Source organism: Sus scrofa, chromosome 15 (genome assembly GCF_054392235.1).
Source record: "Sus scrofa isolate SSC_HxYL_T2T_F1_AM1 chromosome 15, Sscrofa_HxYL_maternal_Yorkshire_Landrace_v2.0, whole genome shotgun sequence".
NCBI classification, from domain to species: domain Eukaryota; kingdom Metazoa; phylum Chordata; class Mammalia; order Artiodactyla; family Suidae; genus Sus; species Sus scrofa.
In genome coordinates, this window is record NC_139397.1 from 107,232,420 (window position 1) to 107,249,981 (window position 17,562).

The following is a 17,562-nucleotide window of genomic DNA, read 5'->3' on the forward strand; positions in this document are numbered from 1 at the left end:
AGTATTACTGTGCATTTTAGATATACACAATTAAAAATCAAATAAACTTTAACTTTCCAAGATGAATAATTGGATAAGGTAAGGATGTCTTACTAGTTGATTATTTGAATTGCATCAATAATATTTTTTCTCTTGTTCACCATGTGAAGTTCTATACCAGAAGAAAAACATAGTGATTAAGTGAACCTTGGTGAAAACCAAGCTTCCAGCATTTTCTTAAGACAATGAAGATTGAAGGATTCAGTAAACTGTAAAGTGGTGTGTGAAAGGTAATGTTTAATTATATTTTAATCCCTGTGAGAATATGAGTTAGAGATGTGGGAAATCAACAGATTGTTGAAGATGCTAAGGCCATTTTAGGTCATCTTTCACAAGACCAGGATCAAAATGAAATTAAAGTCTTCAAAAAAAGGATCAGGATACTCTTCCATTTTGTAGCTTCCTCCTGCAGACTTTAAGGGAAGGTCTAAAAATCTCTTCCGTTCACAAAGTGAAGGATCAACAGAGCCTTTTTAGATAACTTTTGCCTTAAACTTATCACTGTACTTATCTGAATGCTGGGGCACCCACCTCTATTGTTCAAACCTTTTTCCTTCCTGTTGATAAGGTATAATCACATTAGATTAGATTCAAGTCTTCTATTTTCCCACTGTGAATGCTTTCATGGAGGTTGTGATTAAAGAAAGTTTCACCATTTGCCCAATAAAGCATGGATAAGCACCTCCAATTTTCCTCAAAGGCAGACATATAAAATTGCATAAAATGCAACAATAGGGCTAAAGTAAAATGGCACATTAGCATTTAAAAATTCTTGAATTTTTCATTTTTAACTAAATCATGTTGAGGATTTTTATTTTATCTTTAATTTTCTTGTCCTTGTTTCAACTTTTTACAAGGAATAGTAATAACATTTATAGTAATAATAAAAAAATAGTGGTACTTTACATATACCTTACGTTGTTATTTTAAAACTCTGATTAAAATTATATAATACAATCAGAATAAATTCTAACCTTCTTAAATGTGACTCATGTCTGTTATTCTATATCCATCACTTTCTAGATGCACTCTGTACTTGAGCTATTCTAAGTTGCTTATAATTATGGGAATATGGAATTTTGTCTTTAGCCTCTGGTACTTTTTGCATGTTTTTTTCTCTACCTCTCCTCCTGTTAACTCATATTCATCCTGCAAATCTTGGTTTAGAAAATTCAGCCCTTTTCACTCTCAAGTTTGGATTAGATGACCTTCATTAGTGCTGACTTTCATAAAATATAGCACTTCCAGTATCAGAGTATTTAATGTGTTTTGAAATTGCCTGTATACTGACTGTATTCATTACTATACACAAAGCCCTTAGTCTTCAGTGTGCAACTATTGCCTGACACATACCCATACCTGGCACATAGGAGGTGATAAGTAGATACTTATGGATAAATGGATGATGGAGGGATAAATGGGGCTTGAGAAAATCTTAGGAAAAGAAAAACAAATGGGGGCGATGGGCCTGTCCAGGTGACAGGGAGATGAAAGTGCACACGGCAAAAATCCTCCATCATAAGAATGAAAAGGAAAGCTAGAGCTGAGAATCTGATAATGGAGCAATAGTGGAGGTGGGGAATACATGAGGCTGGGTTTGAAAGCAGAGAAGATGTTGGAATAGACAGGTTGGAACCAATGATTGTTCTCAATCAGTACAGTAGCAGAGTTCAATGTGTGCTTGAATGTAATTGAATAGAAATACTTAATATTGGTTAATGACAGAAATAAGGAGACCAGAAGATAGTTTCAGTAATCCAGGGCAAGGTGGCTAAGGCCTGGAAAAAGCTAGTAGTTCTGAATAAGGAAAGGTGAAATCAAGAATTGCAAACAATGAGAAAATTAGGTCTTTAATCCATTTTGAGTTTTATTTTGCATATGTGCTAGTGCATTTATTCTTTTGGCTTATACATTAATTAATGCTTCGTTAAGCCTCCTTTTTCTTTGGAAAGTTAATAAATCCTTAAACCTCATAATGAATTAATTGATCAGACTAGCAGTATCCCACTATTAAGCATTCCTTGCTCCAGGGTGATAGTTTTCGCAAATTCAACCCACATAAATGTTATGTGTTTTTATGGAACTAAGTTTTCTCTTTTCCTAGTAAGCACAGAGAAGAAGAGTATTAAGAGAAAAAATAGAAAAAAAGAGCTATTTTTTTTGTCTCACTTCATTTATACACTTTAAATATTAAACAAAGACCTATTTAAAGAAGTAAAAGTGAATGACTGTGCCATGATGTATTCATGGCTCTCCTTGCCCCTGTGCCCCTTTAAACAGTAAAACATATTTTCCTGATGAGTTAAAACTCTCAATGATGGCCTCACATGACTGGAAAATAACTCACGAGAACAAGATCTGAACCAAGGCTCTGAAATTCATTATGGGAAATGTGCAAAAGCATCCCCCTCAGAAGAGCAGTAGCAAACATAGATGGCATTGTACTTAAGTTAAAAATTCTCTCATGATACTTGGAACATACTCATAATTATGCAAATTTAAAAGCACACATTTTTTCTGGAATGTTAAAAATTAAAATTAATTTTGAACCCAGTAATGACAGGCATGATCTATATTGACCAATACTCTCCTTTGCCTTAATATGATCGGGTCACATTAAAATTCTGGCCAAATTCTCTTTTTATCTACTTAGTGGGAAAACACATTTTTCAAAGTTTATGAATGATGGTTTTATAAAAATGCAAGTATGATCCAGTTATTCCCCGACTTTGAACTGTTCTGTGTCTTAGCGTTGCTTTTGGTCTGTTCTGATAATTTTAAACTAGCCTATAATCTTCTTCCTATATCTCCCATTCATTGTATGCTGTTTTCCCTTTGCCTTCTAGATCTCAGCCATGCTGATCTTCTTTTGCTTTCTCAGATGTCACTGTTTCCTCCATTCTCAAAACTTGAGCCTGCCAGTCACTCCCCTGGATTAGGGTGGAATTCTCTGTCCTGGTAGACTAGGGCAAGTACCCCTATTGTCATTGTCTGAGACCTTTTCTTCATAATACATAACAGTATATAATTGTATTTTTGTATTATGATTTGATTGAGAATCCTGCCCACATTAGTCTTTAAGTATCCTGATAGCAAAGATCTGAGGTGCTTTTTATTATATTCCCTGTACTAGCCCAGAGCCTAGCACCTGGCAAGCACAGAAATATTTACTGAAAGAACAAACAATTTGATTATTGGACAGCACCGGAGCTGCTGCATGGGAAATCATGCCCCATAGGCTCCAAATTCAGAGCACAAAAGGTGACACGTACTACATTTAGCATATGTCATAGCTTTAGTCAACCCAAGATTTCTAGATCTTCAGAGAGCCATAAAGTAGTGGGGACACTCAAGCTCCAAGAATAATTATGCTCTTATCCTGAAAAATAGTGCACAAAATGATTAAAATACCAACTCTTTTGGACTGTGACATTGGACATCATTTCAGTATTCCAACTCATGCTCATCAAGGGCTTTGATTCGCTTCTGTATGTGTGTGAGTAATACCAAATGGGAAAAGCATCATTTATAAAAAGCAGTTTAGAAGGCCAAGTTCTTTAGGATACGATCCACTAAGGAGAAAAGCAGTGGAAGTGGTCTAGAGGCTTAGACAAAAAGACAGAGAAGTGAGGATATCAACTCTCAGTTCTCAGCTGTGCTACTCCCAACTCTATAAATTTCTCACAAATGTCTTAAACCAAGTGAGCCTCAGTTCCTAATCTATAAGACAGGGATAAGAATATTTACTGTATATATGTAAGGTGCTTAACACATTTCTACATTAGAGGGAAGGCACTGTCAGTGATGAGCGCCAGTGTGGATAGTGCCAGTAGAATTAGTAACTCCAGTAGACATATGAAGACAAGAATCAGTTTTTACTAAGATGTCTTAAATGGCATCTGTAAACAGAATTTTAGCATGTGCATTAGCATGTCTTTTCATAAGTTTAAACTAAGCAGATAGCAAATATGTTTCAGTGAGGGAATTTTTCCTATCTTAATTGACTGACATGTTTTAGTAAAAATTATAGGAGACTATCTATAATCTAATTTTTAGCTATTTTGACTTTTAAATTGCTTCTACCCTTTGATTTTCTGGCCACATCAAGGTAAATATAATCAAGTTTGCACATTTCCCATGCATCTTTTATTGAGCCAGTTTAATTTTGTATGTTTGTAATGGCCATTTTTTTGGTTGTCTGAAACATGACAAACTTTTTTTTTTTTTTCCCACTGTACAGCAAAGGGGTCAGGTTATCCTTACATGTATACATTACAATTACATTTTTTCCCCGCACCCTTTCTTCTGTTGCAACATGATTATCTAGACAAAGTTCTCAATGCTATTCAGCAGGATCTCCTTGTAAATCTATTCTAAGTTGTGTCTGATAAGCCCAAGCTCCCAATCCCTCCCACTCCCTCCCTCTCCCATCAGGCAGCCACAAGTCTCTTCTCCAAGTCCATGATTTTCTTTTCTGAGGAGATGTTCATTTGTGCTGGATATTAGATTCCAGTTAGAAGTGATATCATATGGTATTTGCCTTTGTCTTTCTGGCTCATTTCACTCAGGATGAGATTCTCTAGTTCCATCCATGTTGCTGCAAATGGCATTATGTCGTTCTTTTTTATGGCTGAGTAGTATTCCATTGTGTATATATACCACTTCTTCCGAATCCAATCATCTGTGGATGGACATTTGGGTTGTTTCCATGTCCTGGCTATTGTGAATAGTGCTGCAATGAACATGCGGGTGCATGTGCCTCTTTTAAGTAGAGTTTTGTCTGGATAGATGCCCAAGAGTGGGATTGCGGGGTCATATGGAAGTTCTATGTATAGATTTCTAAGGTATCTCCAAACTGTTCTCCATAGTGGCTGTACCAGTTTACATTCCCACCAACAGTGCAGGAGGGTTCCCTTTTCTCCACAGCCCCTCCAGCACTTGCCATTTGTGGATTTATGAATGATGGCCATTCTGACTGGTGTGAGGTGATATCTCATGGTAGTTTTGATTTGCATTTCTCTTATAATCAGCGATGTTGAGCATTTTTTCATGTGTTTGCTGGCCATCTGTATATCTTCTTTGGAGAAATGTCTATTCAGGTCTTTTGCCCATTTTTCCATTGATTGATTGGCTTTTTTGCTGTTGGGTTGTATAAGTTGTTTATATATTCTAGAGATTAAGCCCTTGTCAGTTGCATCATTTGAAACTATTTTCTCCCATTCTGTAAGTTGTCTTTTTGAAACATGACAAACATTTTAATCACTGCTAAAAATTACAAAATAATTCTGTTTGTACCTCACACTTACACAGTATTTTCAAGTGGATGTATCTATAATATTTAAAATTTTTAATTTTAGGAGTTCCCGTCGTGGTGCAGTGGTTAACGAATCTGACTAGGAACCATGAGGTTGCGGGTTCAATCCCTGGCCTCTCTCAGTGGGTTGGGGATCAAGCGTTGCCGTGAGCTGTGGTGTAGGTTGCAGACGCGGCTCAGATCCCGCGTTGCTGTGGCTCTGGTGTAGGCCAGCGGCTACAGCTCCAACTTGACCCCTAGCCTGGGAACTTCCATATGCCGTGGGAGCGGCCCAAGAAATGGCAAAAAGACAAAAAAAAACAAAAACAAAAAAAAAAAAAACACTGCAAAAAATTACAAAATAATTCTGTTTGTACCTCACACTTACACAATATTTTCAGATGGATGTATCTATAATATTTAAATTTTTAATTTTAGGAGTTCCCGTCGTGGCTCAGTGGTTAACAATCCAATTAGTAACCATGAGGTTGCGGGTTTGATACCTGGCTTTGCTCAGTGGGTTAAGGATCCGGTGTTACCATGAGCTGTGGTGGAGGTCGCAAACACGGCTCAGATTCCACGTTCCTGTGGCTGTGGCATAGGCTGGCAGCTACAGCTCCAATTCGACCCCTAGCCTGGGAACTTCCATATGCCGTGGGTGCAGCCCTAAAAAGACAAAAGACAAAAAAAAAATTAATTTTATGTACTAGGTGAAAGGAGGTACAGAGCAAATCTTAATTTATTAGAAGACAGTTTTATTGAACCACCATAATAAAAAGAAAAACTAACACAATGGTTATTTGCATTCACACAAGGCAAAAATGATTCTCTTATCTCCTAAGTCAATACACAGATATACATCTCTTTTTTTTTTTTTGAAAAAAAGAATTTACATGTCTCACAAATCCATTAACATTTATTTTTACCCCGTGTTCAATTATAAGCTGTAATAAGGATTTTATTTTCAAGTTCTCAAATCCTTAGGATACAGCAAAATATAAACACTGATATGAAAATTGTATTTCTACCAAGATGGACATTTGCAATAGGCTTCAGAGTGTCTATCAATTCTCTGCAGACTATATCCCAATGGTTGTACATGTTCTCATGTTTCTTAAGAGTATGTCAGAAATTTAAAGGAGTCTCTCTGTCCCTGGATCTTTGAAGTGAAGGCCATTATATAAGAGAAGACACATTTTGTGCACTCATGAATCTTACATCATGGAGAATATGGACAAAAAAATGTAAGAAATGTGTGTATAAGTATGTCTCATAATGGGAAAAGCAGCAGCATCTACTTTATATTCATTCATTCATTAAGCATCTTTTGAGAATTAAAGTACAAGCAAATTATTCTAGGTTTTGGAGATAAAGTTACAAAAAAAAAAAAAAACAACCCAATAAATCTTTAGTCTTATTGAAGCTATATTCTAGAAGTGGTGACAATAAACAAGGTCAACAACAGTAACAAAAGTCACACATTAGAAAGCAATTAATGTTAATGAGACAAATAAGGCAGAAAGTGAACCTAGAAACTATGGTAGCAATGGGAGAGGTTGCAGCTTTAGACAGGGAAGGTCTTGCTGAGGATACGATTTTTGAAAAATGATCGAAAGAAGTGTTTTGAATCAAATCACTGAAAGACAAGCCTTCCAGGCAGATGAAATACAAATTAAAATAGGGAATGTACACGTGGTTGCATTCCTTGCTTATTCAAGAAGCAGCTAGGGAATCTACACTTCATGCAGTGGAGTAATAAGCAAGGGACAGATTTATAGGAGATAAGGTAGTTATGTTGTGAGCCACATGGGAAGTCCTGTAGGAGATAAGGTAATCAGGCCCTGTAGGTCATTATAAGAATTGTGTCTGTTGTCTGACTGAGATTGTGTGACTTTGGAGGATTTTGGACAAAAGAATAACATGAATAGACATGTTAAGGAGTCTTACTCTGATTTCTGAGCTGAGAATATACTTTAGGAGTATAGCCATGAAGTCAAGGTGACAGGCTAGGTAAGAAGACAATGTCATCATCAAGGTGAGGTATGATTATTATCGTTTGGACAAGTAGTAACAATGGAAGTGGTAAGAAGTAGTAGACTCTGCATAGATTTTAAAGGTAGAGCTCACAAAATAATGACAGCACATTGGATGAGGCACATAAAAGAGATCAGTAAAATGACTGGAAGGCTTTTATTCTGAGCACATTGAAAATAGAGGTATCATTTACTACCATGAGGAAGTGTGGGGTACAAGCAGAGTTGAGGAGCATGTTATTCCAGAACCTCAGCTTTTGACATATCGTGTTGGAGATGCCTATTAAACATCCAAGTATAGTTTTCCAATAGATGGTTTGATATATGATCCTGGAATTCAGAGGAGAGGTCCTGGCTGAAGCTATACATTTGGGAATAAGAGAAGCATCAGAATATACAGTGTATCACCAAAAAAAAAGTGGATAAAAAGTAAAGTGAAAGGGGTTCCTAGGATTCTGAATCAAAATTTAGAGATCAGGGAAACAACAGGAACCAGCAAATATGACCAGTGAACTAGAGGGAAAAAAGCAAGCATGTAATCATGGAAGTGAGGAAAAAAATGTATTAACTCTGCTATATGCTGCTGAAGTTTAAGTAATAGGGAATTGACCACTAGATTTGACAACATGGAGGTCACTTTTCACCTTGACAAGATTATGTTCAGAGCCTAGTTAGGGCAAAACTTGATAGAGAATTGTAGATTAAAATTTAAGATCATAACAATTGACTTCCTTTTCAATGGTTATTTCTGCAAAAAGGATAGAAAAGAGGCAGGATCTAGCAAGAAAAGTAGAGTCAAGAAAAATGCTCTTCTGTGGGTGGGAGAAATAACACATCTTTATCTACCTATGGAAATGATCTGGGAGATGTGGATAATGGATGAGCAGTTCATAAGATGGTTCATATTTTAACATTCCCATTCTGGCATCTGGGTGGAGAATACACTTGACAGGAACAAGAATGTAAGCAGATCAAACTAAGTAACAAGAATGGAAATGGTGAGAAATAATTCTAATCAGGATAGATTTTGACGCTAAAAGGGAAAAATTAATAAAAATAATTTCCTTGAGCAAGTGATAGGTGAAGAAATCTAATGAACAAGTGTATGCATTTAGCTTTAAATAAAAGCATGGAAGCACAACAATAAAAACAAGAGAATATGAACATGGACAGAGCTAGGTATATAGATGGAGTGATGGAGCCTTGTAAGTGGTGTTTTTTTGGGGGTTTTTTTTTGTTTGTTTGTTTGTTTGTTTCCTTTTGCTTCTATTTTCTCAGTAGCATAAGAAAATAAGTGTAAGCTTAGGATGTGGAACATGTAGAAATGGACTGAGGAAAAAGGAAAGTGTGGGAAACTATCATTAGTAGAATAGAAGATAGAATAGAATAAGGAACTATAGCTGGGCACATTTAAGAGTTCATTTGAGGTACATGATTATGAATTTGAAGTCAGACTAGCTGGAAGTTTTCATGTTTTCCTTCAGTTATTTTCAGCTACATAAGTATAAACACAGAGTTGGGTTTAGCCAGAATGTAGTTTAGCCAGACAAATACAACCGAAAGAGGCAAGAAATTGACAGAGTAAGTGAGGAAATAATAGTCTTCAATTGCTGCCATAGCGAATCACCATTAATGTAGCAGCTTAACACAAATGTGTAATCTTACAGTTTTGTAGTTCAGAAGTCTAACATGGGTCTCACTGGGCTAAAATCAAGGTATCAACAGGGTTACATTCTTTTCTGGAGATTCCAGGGGAGAATACATTTCTTTGCATTTGCCCATTTTCTAAAAGTGGCCCACATTCCTTGGCTCATGGACCCCTTCTTACATCTTCAAATCCAATAATGACTTTGCACATCATCATGCCTTTCTTCCATAACCACACGTCTCTCTGACCAAAGCAGGAAAACGGTTTCCTCTTTTAAGGACTCATGTGATTGAATTGGATAATTTCTTCATTTTAATGGTCTTACCTTAATCACATTGTCGTGGCTTTCTGTCAAGAGCAGAGTTCTGATTTTCACAATTTTGCCAGTATTTTTGTTGTATTTATGAAGTGGATTTATGGAGTTTCTCATTCACTCTGACATTTAGGGAGTCCCTATTGCTGCTTAGAGAGTGGGCTGGAAGGCATTGTAGATGGAGGATACCCCCAATGAGGTGGCATTTGCAGTGCCCTGAAGAAGAATGGTGATACCTTGGGCATGTAGTTGCAGAGCTATAAAGGTGAGACTTGAAGGGACTTGCAGTATATTTATCCTTCTTACTGACTGATTCCAAATCTTTTAACACTTATTTCCTCTCTCATTCAATCAAGGATATAAGAGGAAGCAATAAAACTTCATGCTTTTACTTTACCTATTTTATTAATTCATAGGAGAACAAGTCTTAACTCCTATAACTTTATCCTACTGTTAGTAGCTTTTTAAAACTCTTTGGTTTGCAAGGAGTAGACATGTTCTAACCTGGGCCATGTGCCCTTGTGTAAGCCTATCCAGATTTGTATTTGGATTAATTCTTACTTAAACACAGACTTTCAATTACTGTGTAATTCACAGGCACTTGTATCCACACCTTTTTCTCCTCAGCCTAGGTGTATACACCCATGAGGTCTGATTGTTCCACTGAGGGTACAGTTTAGACGAGTAGCTTTTCTCTGAACCTTAAGGCTTTCTAAACTAGGAAGGCCCTGCTTCATCCTGGTTGGCTATATTTATTTTGTTCTTTATGCCTCCTAAAAATTAAACAAATAGGTTTTGATTCAATTTGAGTCAAAACATTAATGACAAAAACATTGGTAAAGATTTTTCTAAACATAGAGTGACCAATAAAAGGATTTTTTATTCTAGAAACACATTTTGGTGAACATTCTCTTCAAAAATAAGTCAAATGCTGATATATTCTTTTCTATTTCACTCAGTTGTAATTCACATCTCATATCTACACTAATAGAAAAGTAAACACACTTTTTCTCTGAAGAAACCAATGCCTATTCATGCATCATGCCATGCGTCCCTTTCGCTACCAGATAAACACCACATGCTAATGACCTCTGTCAGTCTTAGAGACTGACACTATCTAGAGGGTAGAGTAATACTAAGAATAGTATATATTTCATTCTGTTTCTCCTAATTAAGAACAAAGTAGACAGACCAACAAGAGTTTTAGTGGAATTGTACATTTTTAAAGTTTATGAAGTCTATTCTAAGTCACACTAAGTCAAATTTATAAATGTCCTGTCTACAAATTACTGTAATTAAGCCTAAGAGATAATTTGAACAAAAGTAATTTTCTTTTTCTTATCTGTGATCATGACTGGACTGTCATTTAAAAAAAAAAGACTTTGGCCTTACACTTGAAAGTGGTTCTTCAGACTGTAAAAGGAATATCTAGTGAATGATTTGATGTGGTTCAAATTTTAAAACAAATAGATTACTTTTAAGACCTACTACCAATATTTGGTAGTATGTTCATTTATTTTTATATTTGAATGAGATATTTTGATGTGTTTTCTAATTTAGAATCAAGGAATGAACATAATACTCAGGTTTTAAGTTTCCAATAAATAATTTATGCTTATATATATGAGCTTTTCAAGGTCAAGGACTTACTGAATTTTCTAATACTAAGATTCAAAACAGTATATGGTTATTCTAGAATGATCATTGAGTGTGCAGGAGAAAGATGAGCAGAAATATTCTTGGCAGGAGTTCCCGTCGTGGCGCAGTGGTTAACAAATCCGACTAGGAACCATGAGGTTGCGGGTTCGGTCCCTGCCCTTGCTCAGTGGGTTAACAATCCGGCGTTGCTGTGAGCTGTGGTGTAGGTTGCAGACGCGGCTCGGATCCCGCGTTGCTGTGGCTCTGGCATAGGCCGGTGGCTGCAGCTCTGATTCGACCCCTAGCCTGGGAACCTCTATATGCTGCGGGAGCGGCCCAAAGAAATAGCAAAAAGACAAAAAAAAAAAAAAAAAAAAAAAATTAAAATTAAAAAAAAAAAAGAAAGAAATATTCTTGGCATATAGGTTTTAGACTTCAACCCAGGGTTGTTTTGGTCAAAATCTCTTCCCACAAAAATATCCCAAAGATTCAAAACACCAACAAGAGTCTTATTTTATTGCCTTCTTTATTCTGTGTTTAACCCGATTGTTGTGTCTTCTCCATTACCCATGCCTTTAATTAAGTTCAGAATTCTCTAGCTGATATCTCTCCAAGAAATCTTCTGATACTTGTAACCAATCTTTTATTATTTGCCTCATAGCATTATGATGTGGTTTGTAATAGAATTTAGAAGATATTTTTGCTATGGAAAGATAGCTTAGAGACAGATGATCTAGGCTCTTTTATAGGCAAAAATATCAAAACCTAGAGAATCATAGCAGGGACTTGTTCAAGTTTAGACATTGTATTGGGGCAGAAGCAGGAACTGACCTAAGGTCTGCTTTAAAGCAATTCAGAGTTGATGAGATCCCATGTCATCCAAAACACATTTGTTCTAATGTCTACTTTTTTTTTTTTTTTTTTTTTTTTTTTTGGTATTTTTGCCATTTCTTGGGCCACTCCTGCGGCACATGAAGGTTCCCAGGCTAGTGGTCCAATCGGAACTATAGCTGCCAGCCTACGCCAGAGCCACAGCAACGTGGGATCCAAGCCATGTCTGCAACCTACACCACAGCTCAGGGCAACGCCAGGTCACTAACCCACTAAGCAAGGCCAGGGATCGAACCTGCAACCTCATGGTTCCTAGTCGGATTCATTAACCACTGAGCCATGATGGGAACTCCCTCCAATGTCTAATTTTAAATCAACATATCTGAATCATGTCAAAGAATAGCAGGAAAGCACACAATATATACCACAAGCTTAAGCCAGTTCCACCATGGCAGATATGCATACCACCTGCATAGAGTAAAGGTAAATGAAGTGAGAGAAATGTCAGTTTAATATATATGACTGTCATAAAAACCTATGTGCAGCAAAATAAGGCATTCCTAGAACTTTGACAAACTGAACAGGGAAATCAAGAATAATAGCTAGCAAGTGTGGTGAGCGACTTGTGGAAATGATCCACCCTGAAGAACAGAGAGAAAATGGGTGAAGAAAAAGCTTCCATCAGAATGACTACAGCAGTCTCAATTATACAATTTTTATCCTAATCATAATAATAAATTATTCTGTAGCTTAAATCAATTGTAGAAATGGATGGAGTTTATCATAGACACAATCAGTGGTACTGAAACCTGTCTGAAGGAAAAAAATGTCAGTGTAAGGGGATTTATCAGAATGGCGATTATTATTTGTTTCTAGTAAACTCTTTAAAAACCCATTTCTTTGGTTTCACTCTTTTCTATATAGACTTTTTTATTAACATACCTGTCACCTTCTTTGACAGCACAATCTCCTGAAGGATCTAACGTTAATTAGGAAAATTGTGTCAGGGATTGGAGAATCTGTCAGTTTTTAGCATCTGTACACATGAAGCACTAAATTTGAAGATCATAATCATTCTGGGATTAAAGGAGAATTTTCTGTTTTGAGGCAGAAGCAATATTTAAGGTTTCTTTGTTGCCTGGATAAAATATACCTTCTCACTAGTCAGCTTTCTTTCCTCTCATTCCATATTCACGGTGCTCATTCATTCACCTCATTGCCAATTTGGACTCTGAGAGGCTCTATTATTTGGAGGGCAGTGATTTAGAGGTAAGAACATCTGGTATTCCAGGACTGGGAAAAAATGTCCCCTTAGTGAGTTAATAGGCATTCTGACTTAAATATTTTGAGTTTTTCTACTGTTAACTCTCTCTCTCACCTCTCTCATGTTCTAGATTTACAAATCTGAAGTACAGCCCACAAAATGTATTTATTCCACTCTGTGTATCCCCACATGTGATGTCCCACCTAAGTGAAAGGCTGGCTTCCTGTTGTCCTTTCAAATCATCATAATTGTTGTCATAAAACTGATGCATATTTTTTAATTAGAAAGTTGTGAAATAAACATGAAATTTTAAAACATGAGAAGAAAATAGCATAAAAAGAAAGCCAGCTCTATTTTTTCATTTCTTCTAAATGCTCTCTGAACTCTAAACTCTCTCCTTTAGCTTCATTCCGCCTCATAAAGACCTCTTTATTAAACATTCTTGCCAGCTTCTTTGAGAGGCTAAGCTCCTGGAAGACAGGAATTCAGTAGTAATAGCTTTTGTATCCCTGGAGTCTGGCACAATGTCTGTTATATAATGGCCACTAAATAATTTTTTTAATAATGAGAAAATTAATGAACGAATTTGCTTTCTGACGGAAAGAAACAATTCATTCTTTCCTATATGTCTCATATGTTTATAGGATCTCTAAGTAATCATTATCAATAACAAAGAGAATTGATTGAGTGCCTGTTTAGATAATTGTATTCAAATAATGAGCAAGCATATTCTTTCTCTTCTTAACTAGATGACTCCTTTGTTTTGAAGTACTGAAGTTCAAAATAGTATTCAAGATAATTTGTTAATAAATACATTAAAGGAGGAAAACAATTATACAAAAATGAAGATACAGGAGTAGATGAATAAAGAGAAAATCCAGAAATATTTCTTATAATGGATTCCTCTAGAGTTATGACTCCAAATATGAAAGTCACAAGGTAGAGGTTTGCCTTCCATGTTGATCAGAAAAGCCTTGGAATTTTAAACAACTTACTTTATAATTATTTATTAGGTAATATTTACTGCCCTTGCTTTCATTACTCTTGGACATTAGACACAGTATGAATCTATGTTGATCATTTATTCCAACATCTGTGTAATCGTGTAAGAGGAAAGAGGTCATTGTTCAGCATAATAATAGTGCATTACAGTACCATTATAATGGCAAGTAATTGAAAGAGAGCAGGTGTTTTCCCAGTAGATGTTTGTGATAAGCAAAAGATCGCTTCTCCCATACTCAAGTAGGCCATTGCCATGATAAAGATGACAGTAGTTTGGAAAATTATAAAGCTCCCATTTAGTCAAAGTGTGTCCTTGTCTATGACTCTGTAATCACTTTTTAATGGGCTATGCTGACTAACTGAACATGCATTATCTATGGTTCTCATAGTTTTTATTGCCTAACCTCTTAAGTACATCCCTTCATTATTTCCATGCTACAGGCTACTTGTCTTTTTTTGCTTTAAAGTTAACATCATCACCAAACTTGTGAATGCTACATTTCCAACTTCTCTTCAAATACTATGGAAAATCTAAATGTTTTAAAAAATAAAAATTCAGGAAAAAATTCTGGAGAAACTAATTGCTAGATCATGGCACTTATTTTTAAAGTTTTACTGCTTTTATAACAAAATAGCCATTTGGAGTTATGCATATACATCAGTCTTCATAGCCAATTTGACATTCTTTTTAAGAATTTCAGCTCCAGATTTTCAGATCAATGATGGAAATTAATTGATCTTAATTAATTAATTAAACAAGCTATGATTATTATTTTCTACCACTTCTAGTTCAGGATCAACATTTTGATAATTACATTCCTGAACCCACCTTCCAGGTTGTTTTTTGAAGTGTAGTGCAATATTTCAATGGCTGCTAACCTTAATAATATAGTAATATCTCCAAAGAAGAAATTCAAGATAGCTTATGTTGACATGACTGAAACTATCTTGACTTTTTAAGGCAAGTTTTCATATGGCCTCAGTATCTACAGTAACAGATGGTTGGTGGTTATTTCCCCTACTTGTTTGTTGCATATTCAGATTCCAACATCAAAGCCTCAGCTGGAACATCAGGTAGAAAAGTACTGTCTAGCATATTTAAGTTTTGCCAAATCCAAATGCCAGTGTAAATCCAAGGCCATAGTGCTCTGTTCAGAGACATACCACCTATCAAATATTAAAATTCACATCTTAAACCTAATAGTGAACTATTAAGTGAACTGTTAATATAATTATAGTGAATATAGTGAATTAATGGTGAACTATTAATATAATGATAAAAGAAAATGATAGTTTTAATTGTGTAAACTAGAATTAATTTAATTAATTAAATTGAAAACGAGAACAACTCAATCAAAAATATTTCTGGTGATTTTGTTCAACAAAACACACTTTTACTATACATATACTTTGTGCAAAATAATATGGTAATTATAAGGGGAGCAGAAGTGGCACAAGCAAGGAGCAATACAAAGTAAGACACAAATCCTGATTTCATTATACCTACAAATAGTATTTTTTAAATAGAGAAAATGCTAAAATACCTTTTATAATCTACGTAATTTTATGATTTGGGTGTTTGCTATTTTTTTCTGTATTGGAAAAACTCTGTCTCTCCTTTACACAGAACACTTCTGAAACTAGATGTATATAGGTTTTCCACACATCAAGCAATTGTGTAACACCTGCTGGTGTCCTACAATTCAATTCAGTTCTGACAGTATCTACCTGGGGTTATCATTAGATCCTGCAGGTTAAGTGATTAGTCCAGCAAGACTGTACCCCTACCCACTTCTCCCTCATTTCAGACACCAGTCCCAATTCTAGGTTGTCATCTGTACTTCTAACCTCCTGGCTGTAGATTGGAGGTTTTTGTGAACCTTTCCTGGAGTTCAGTTAATTTCTAGAGCAGCTCAAAGAACACAGGAAAACATTTTACTTATTAGATTACCACTTCATTATAAAAGGATATAACTCAAGAACAACCAGATAAAAGAGATGCACAGGACAAAGTGTGTGAGAGAGCCACTCTTCCAGTACCTCCAGGTGTTCACCAACCTATAAGCTTCCCAAATTCATACTATTGGGAATTTTAAGGCGGTTTCATCACTTATACATTAATGATTATTAACTCCATTTTCAGCCCCTCTCTCTTTTTTGGAAAATAGAGGGTGGGATAAAAATTCCAAGCTCCTAATCATGGCTGCGATGGGCTTTTTGGTGACCAACCTTCATCCAAAAGCCCATCAAGAGTCATCTCATTAAATCAAAAATCATACCTATCACCCAGAAAATCCCAAGGGATTTAGAAGTTCAGTGTCAGAGGCTGTTATCACTCAGGAAATTACAAAGGTCTTTCTTAGGAGCTCTGTATGTCAGAAACCAGGAAATATGTAAGAAATGTATTTCATATTATTTCAAAGTTTGTTGAAAGCAGAATAAGCTAAACTATAATAGAGATTCAAGAAAGTAATAAGTGACTGTTATCTGATGGCTTGGCTCATGGAAAGCTTTATGAATGAGGTAGCATTTTTAAAGAATGGTAGAAGTCAAAAAAAGGTAAAATAAAACAGTAAGGAGAGGTGTAGAAGTGGGACAATATATAGTGTGTTAAGGAAACATCCAGGTGTCCAAATTCAGCATCTGTGAAGAATAATAAGAGATGAATCTGGAGAAACAGGTGGGAGCCAGATCACTCACTGAGTGCCTTAAAATGCGAGCCTGACAAGTTTAAGCTCTAGGCAGTTGGAAGTACTGGCAGTTTCTGTTTTGTTTGTTTTTTAGCAGATGGCTCAAGTTTTATTAGAATTCTACTTAAGAAAGAATAGCCTTTTAGTCTTGTGCTGGGTGGAATTCAGGAGTGGAAGCAAAATGAGAGACCTTTACTCTATATGGTGCAGACTCAAGCCCTGGATTGAAATGATGATGGTAAAAGAGAGAACTTATGTGGGTGAAATTATTTCCCTTTTGAGATCTTGAAAGAAAATCTTTCTACATCCCTTATGCAACTATTATCTTGTCATATTTTAACAGTGAAAGTCTATCATTAACATTTTCTGCAGTAATTTATCTTGCTAAATACTAAAATAGTTTGTTTGCAATGTGAAACTTTATTTTCTATGCTGTCTCTGTGAATGTGAAAGTGGTCTGAAGGTTGGAAAAATATTGGAAGTTAAAGAGATATTTGGTGGTCAAACATATTCATATTCAGAGTTTTTCATTTGTTGTCTTTCAGAGGTCTTTTTAAGAATCAGTTTGGCTTCCAAACTAATAGCTCAAAGAATATAATAAAATTTAGAAGCCATAAACATATAGCATAAATAACCAGTAAAAGGAAGAAAACTCAATACATAGTTGTAGAACTGATTTAACTGTTGGAACTGAGTGATGCAATAAACTTGTTGGGAAAATAAGGCATAAAAATAGAAGCTAGCCATCTGAAAATATGGACCTCAATAAAGTAGAGAAGCATGTATTCTTTCATTCATTTATTCACTCTAT

At 35.6% G+C, this 17,562-nt stretch overlaps 1 long non-coding RNA gene across 1 annotated transcript in view; it reads left to right on the forward strand.

Annotated features, from left to right (window-relative positions):
* Positions 1-17,562, forward strand: part of LOC106507094 (uncharacterized) — a 398,065-nt gene that overhangs the window by 361,578 nt on the left and 18,925 nt on the right. The window contains exon 7 of the long non-coding RNA XR_014829345.1: positions 150-269. This is a non-coding gene — a long non-coding RNA (uncharacterized LOC106507094). The remainder of the gene's footprint in view (positions 1-149; positions 270-17,562) is intronic.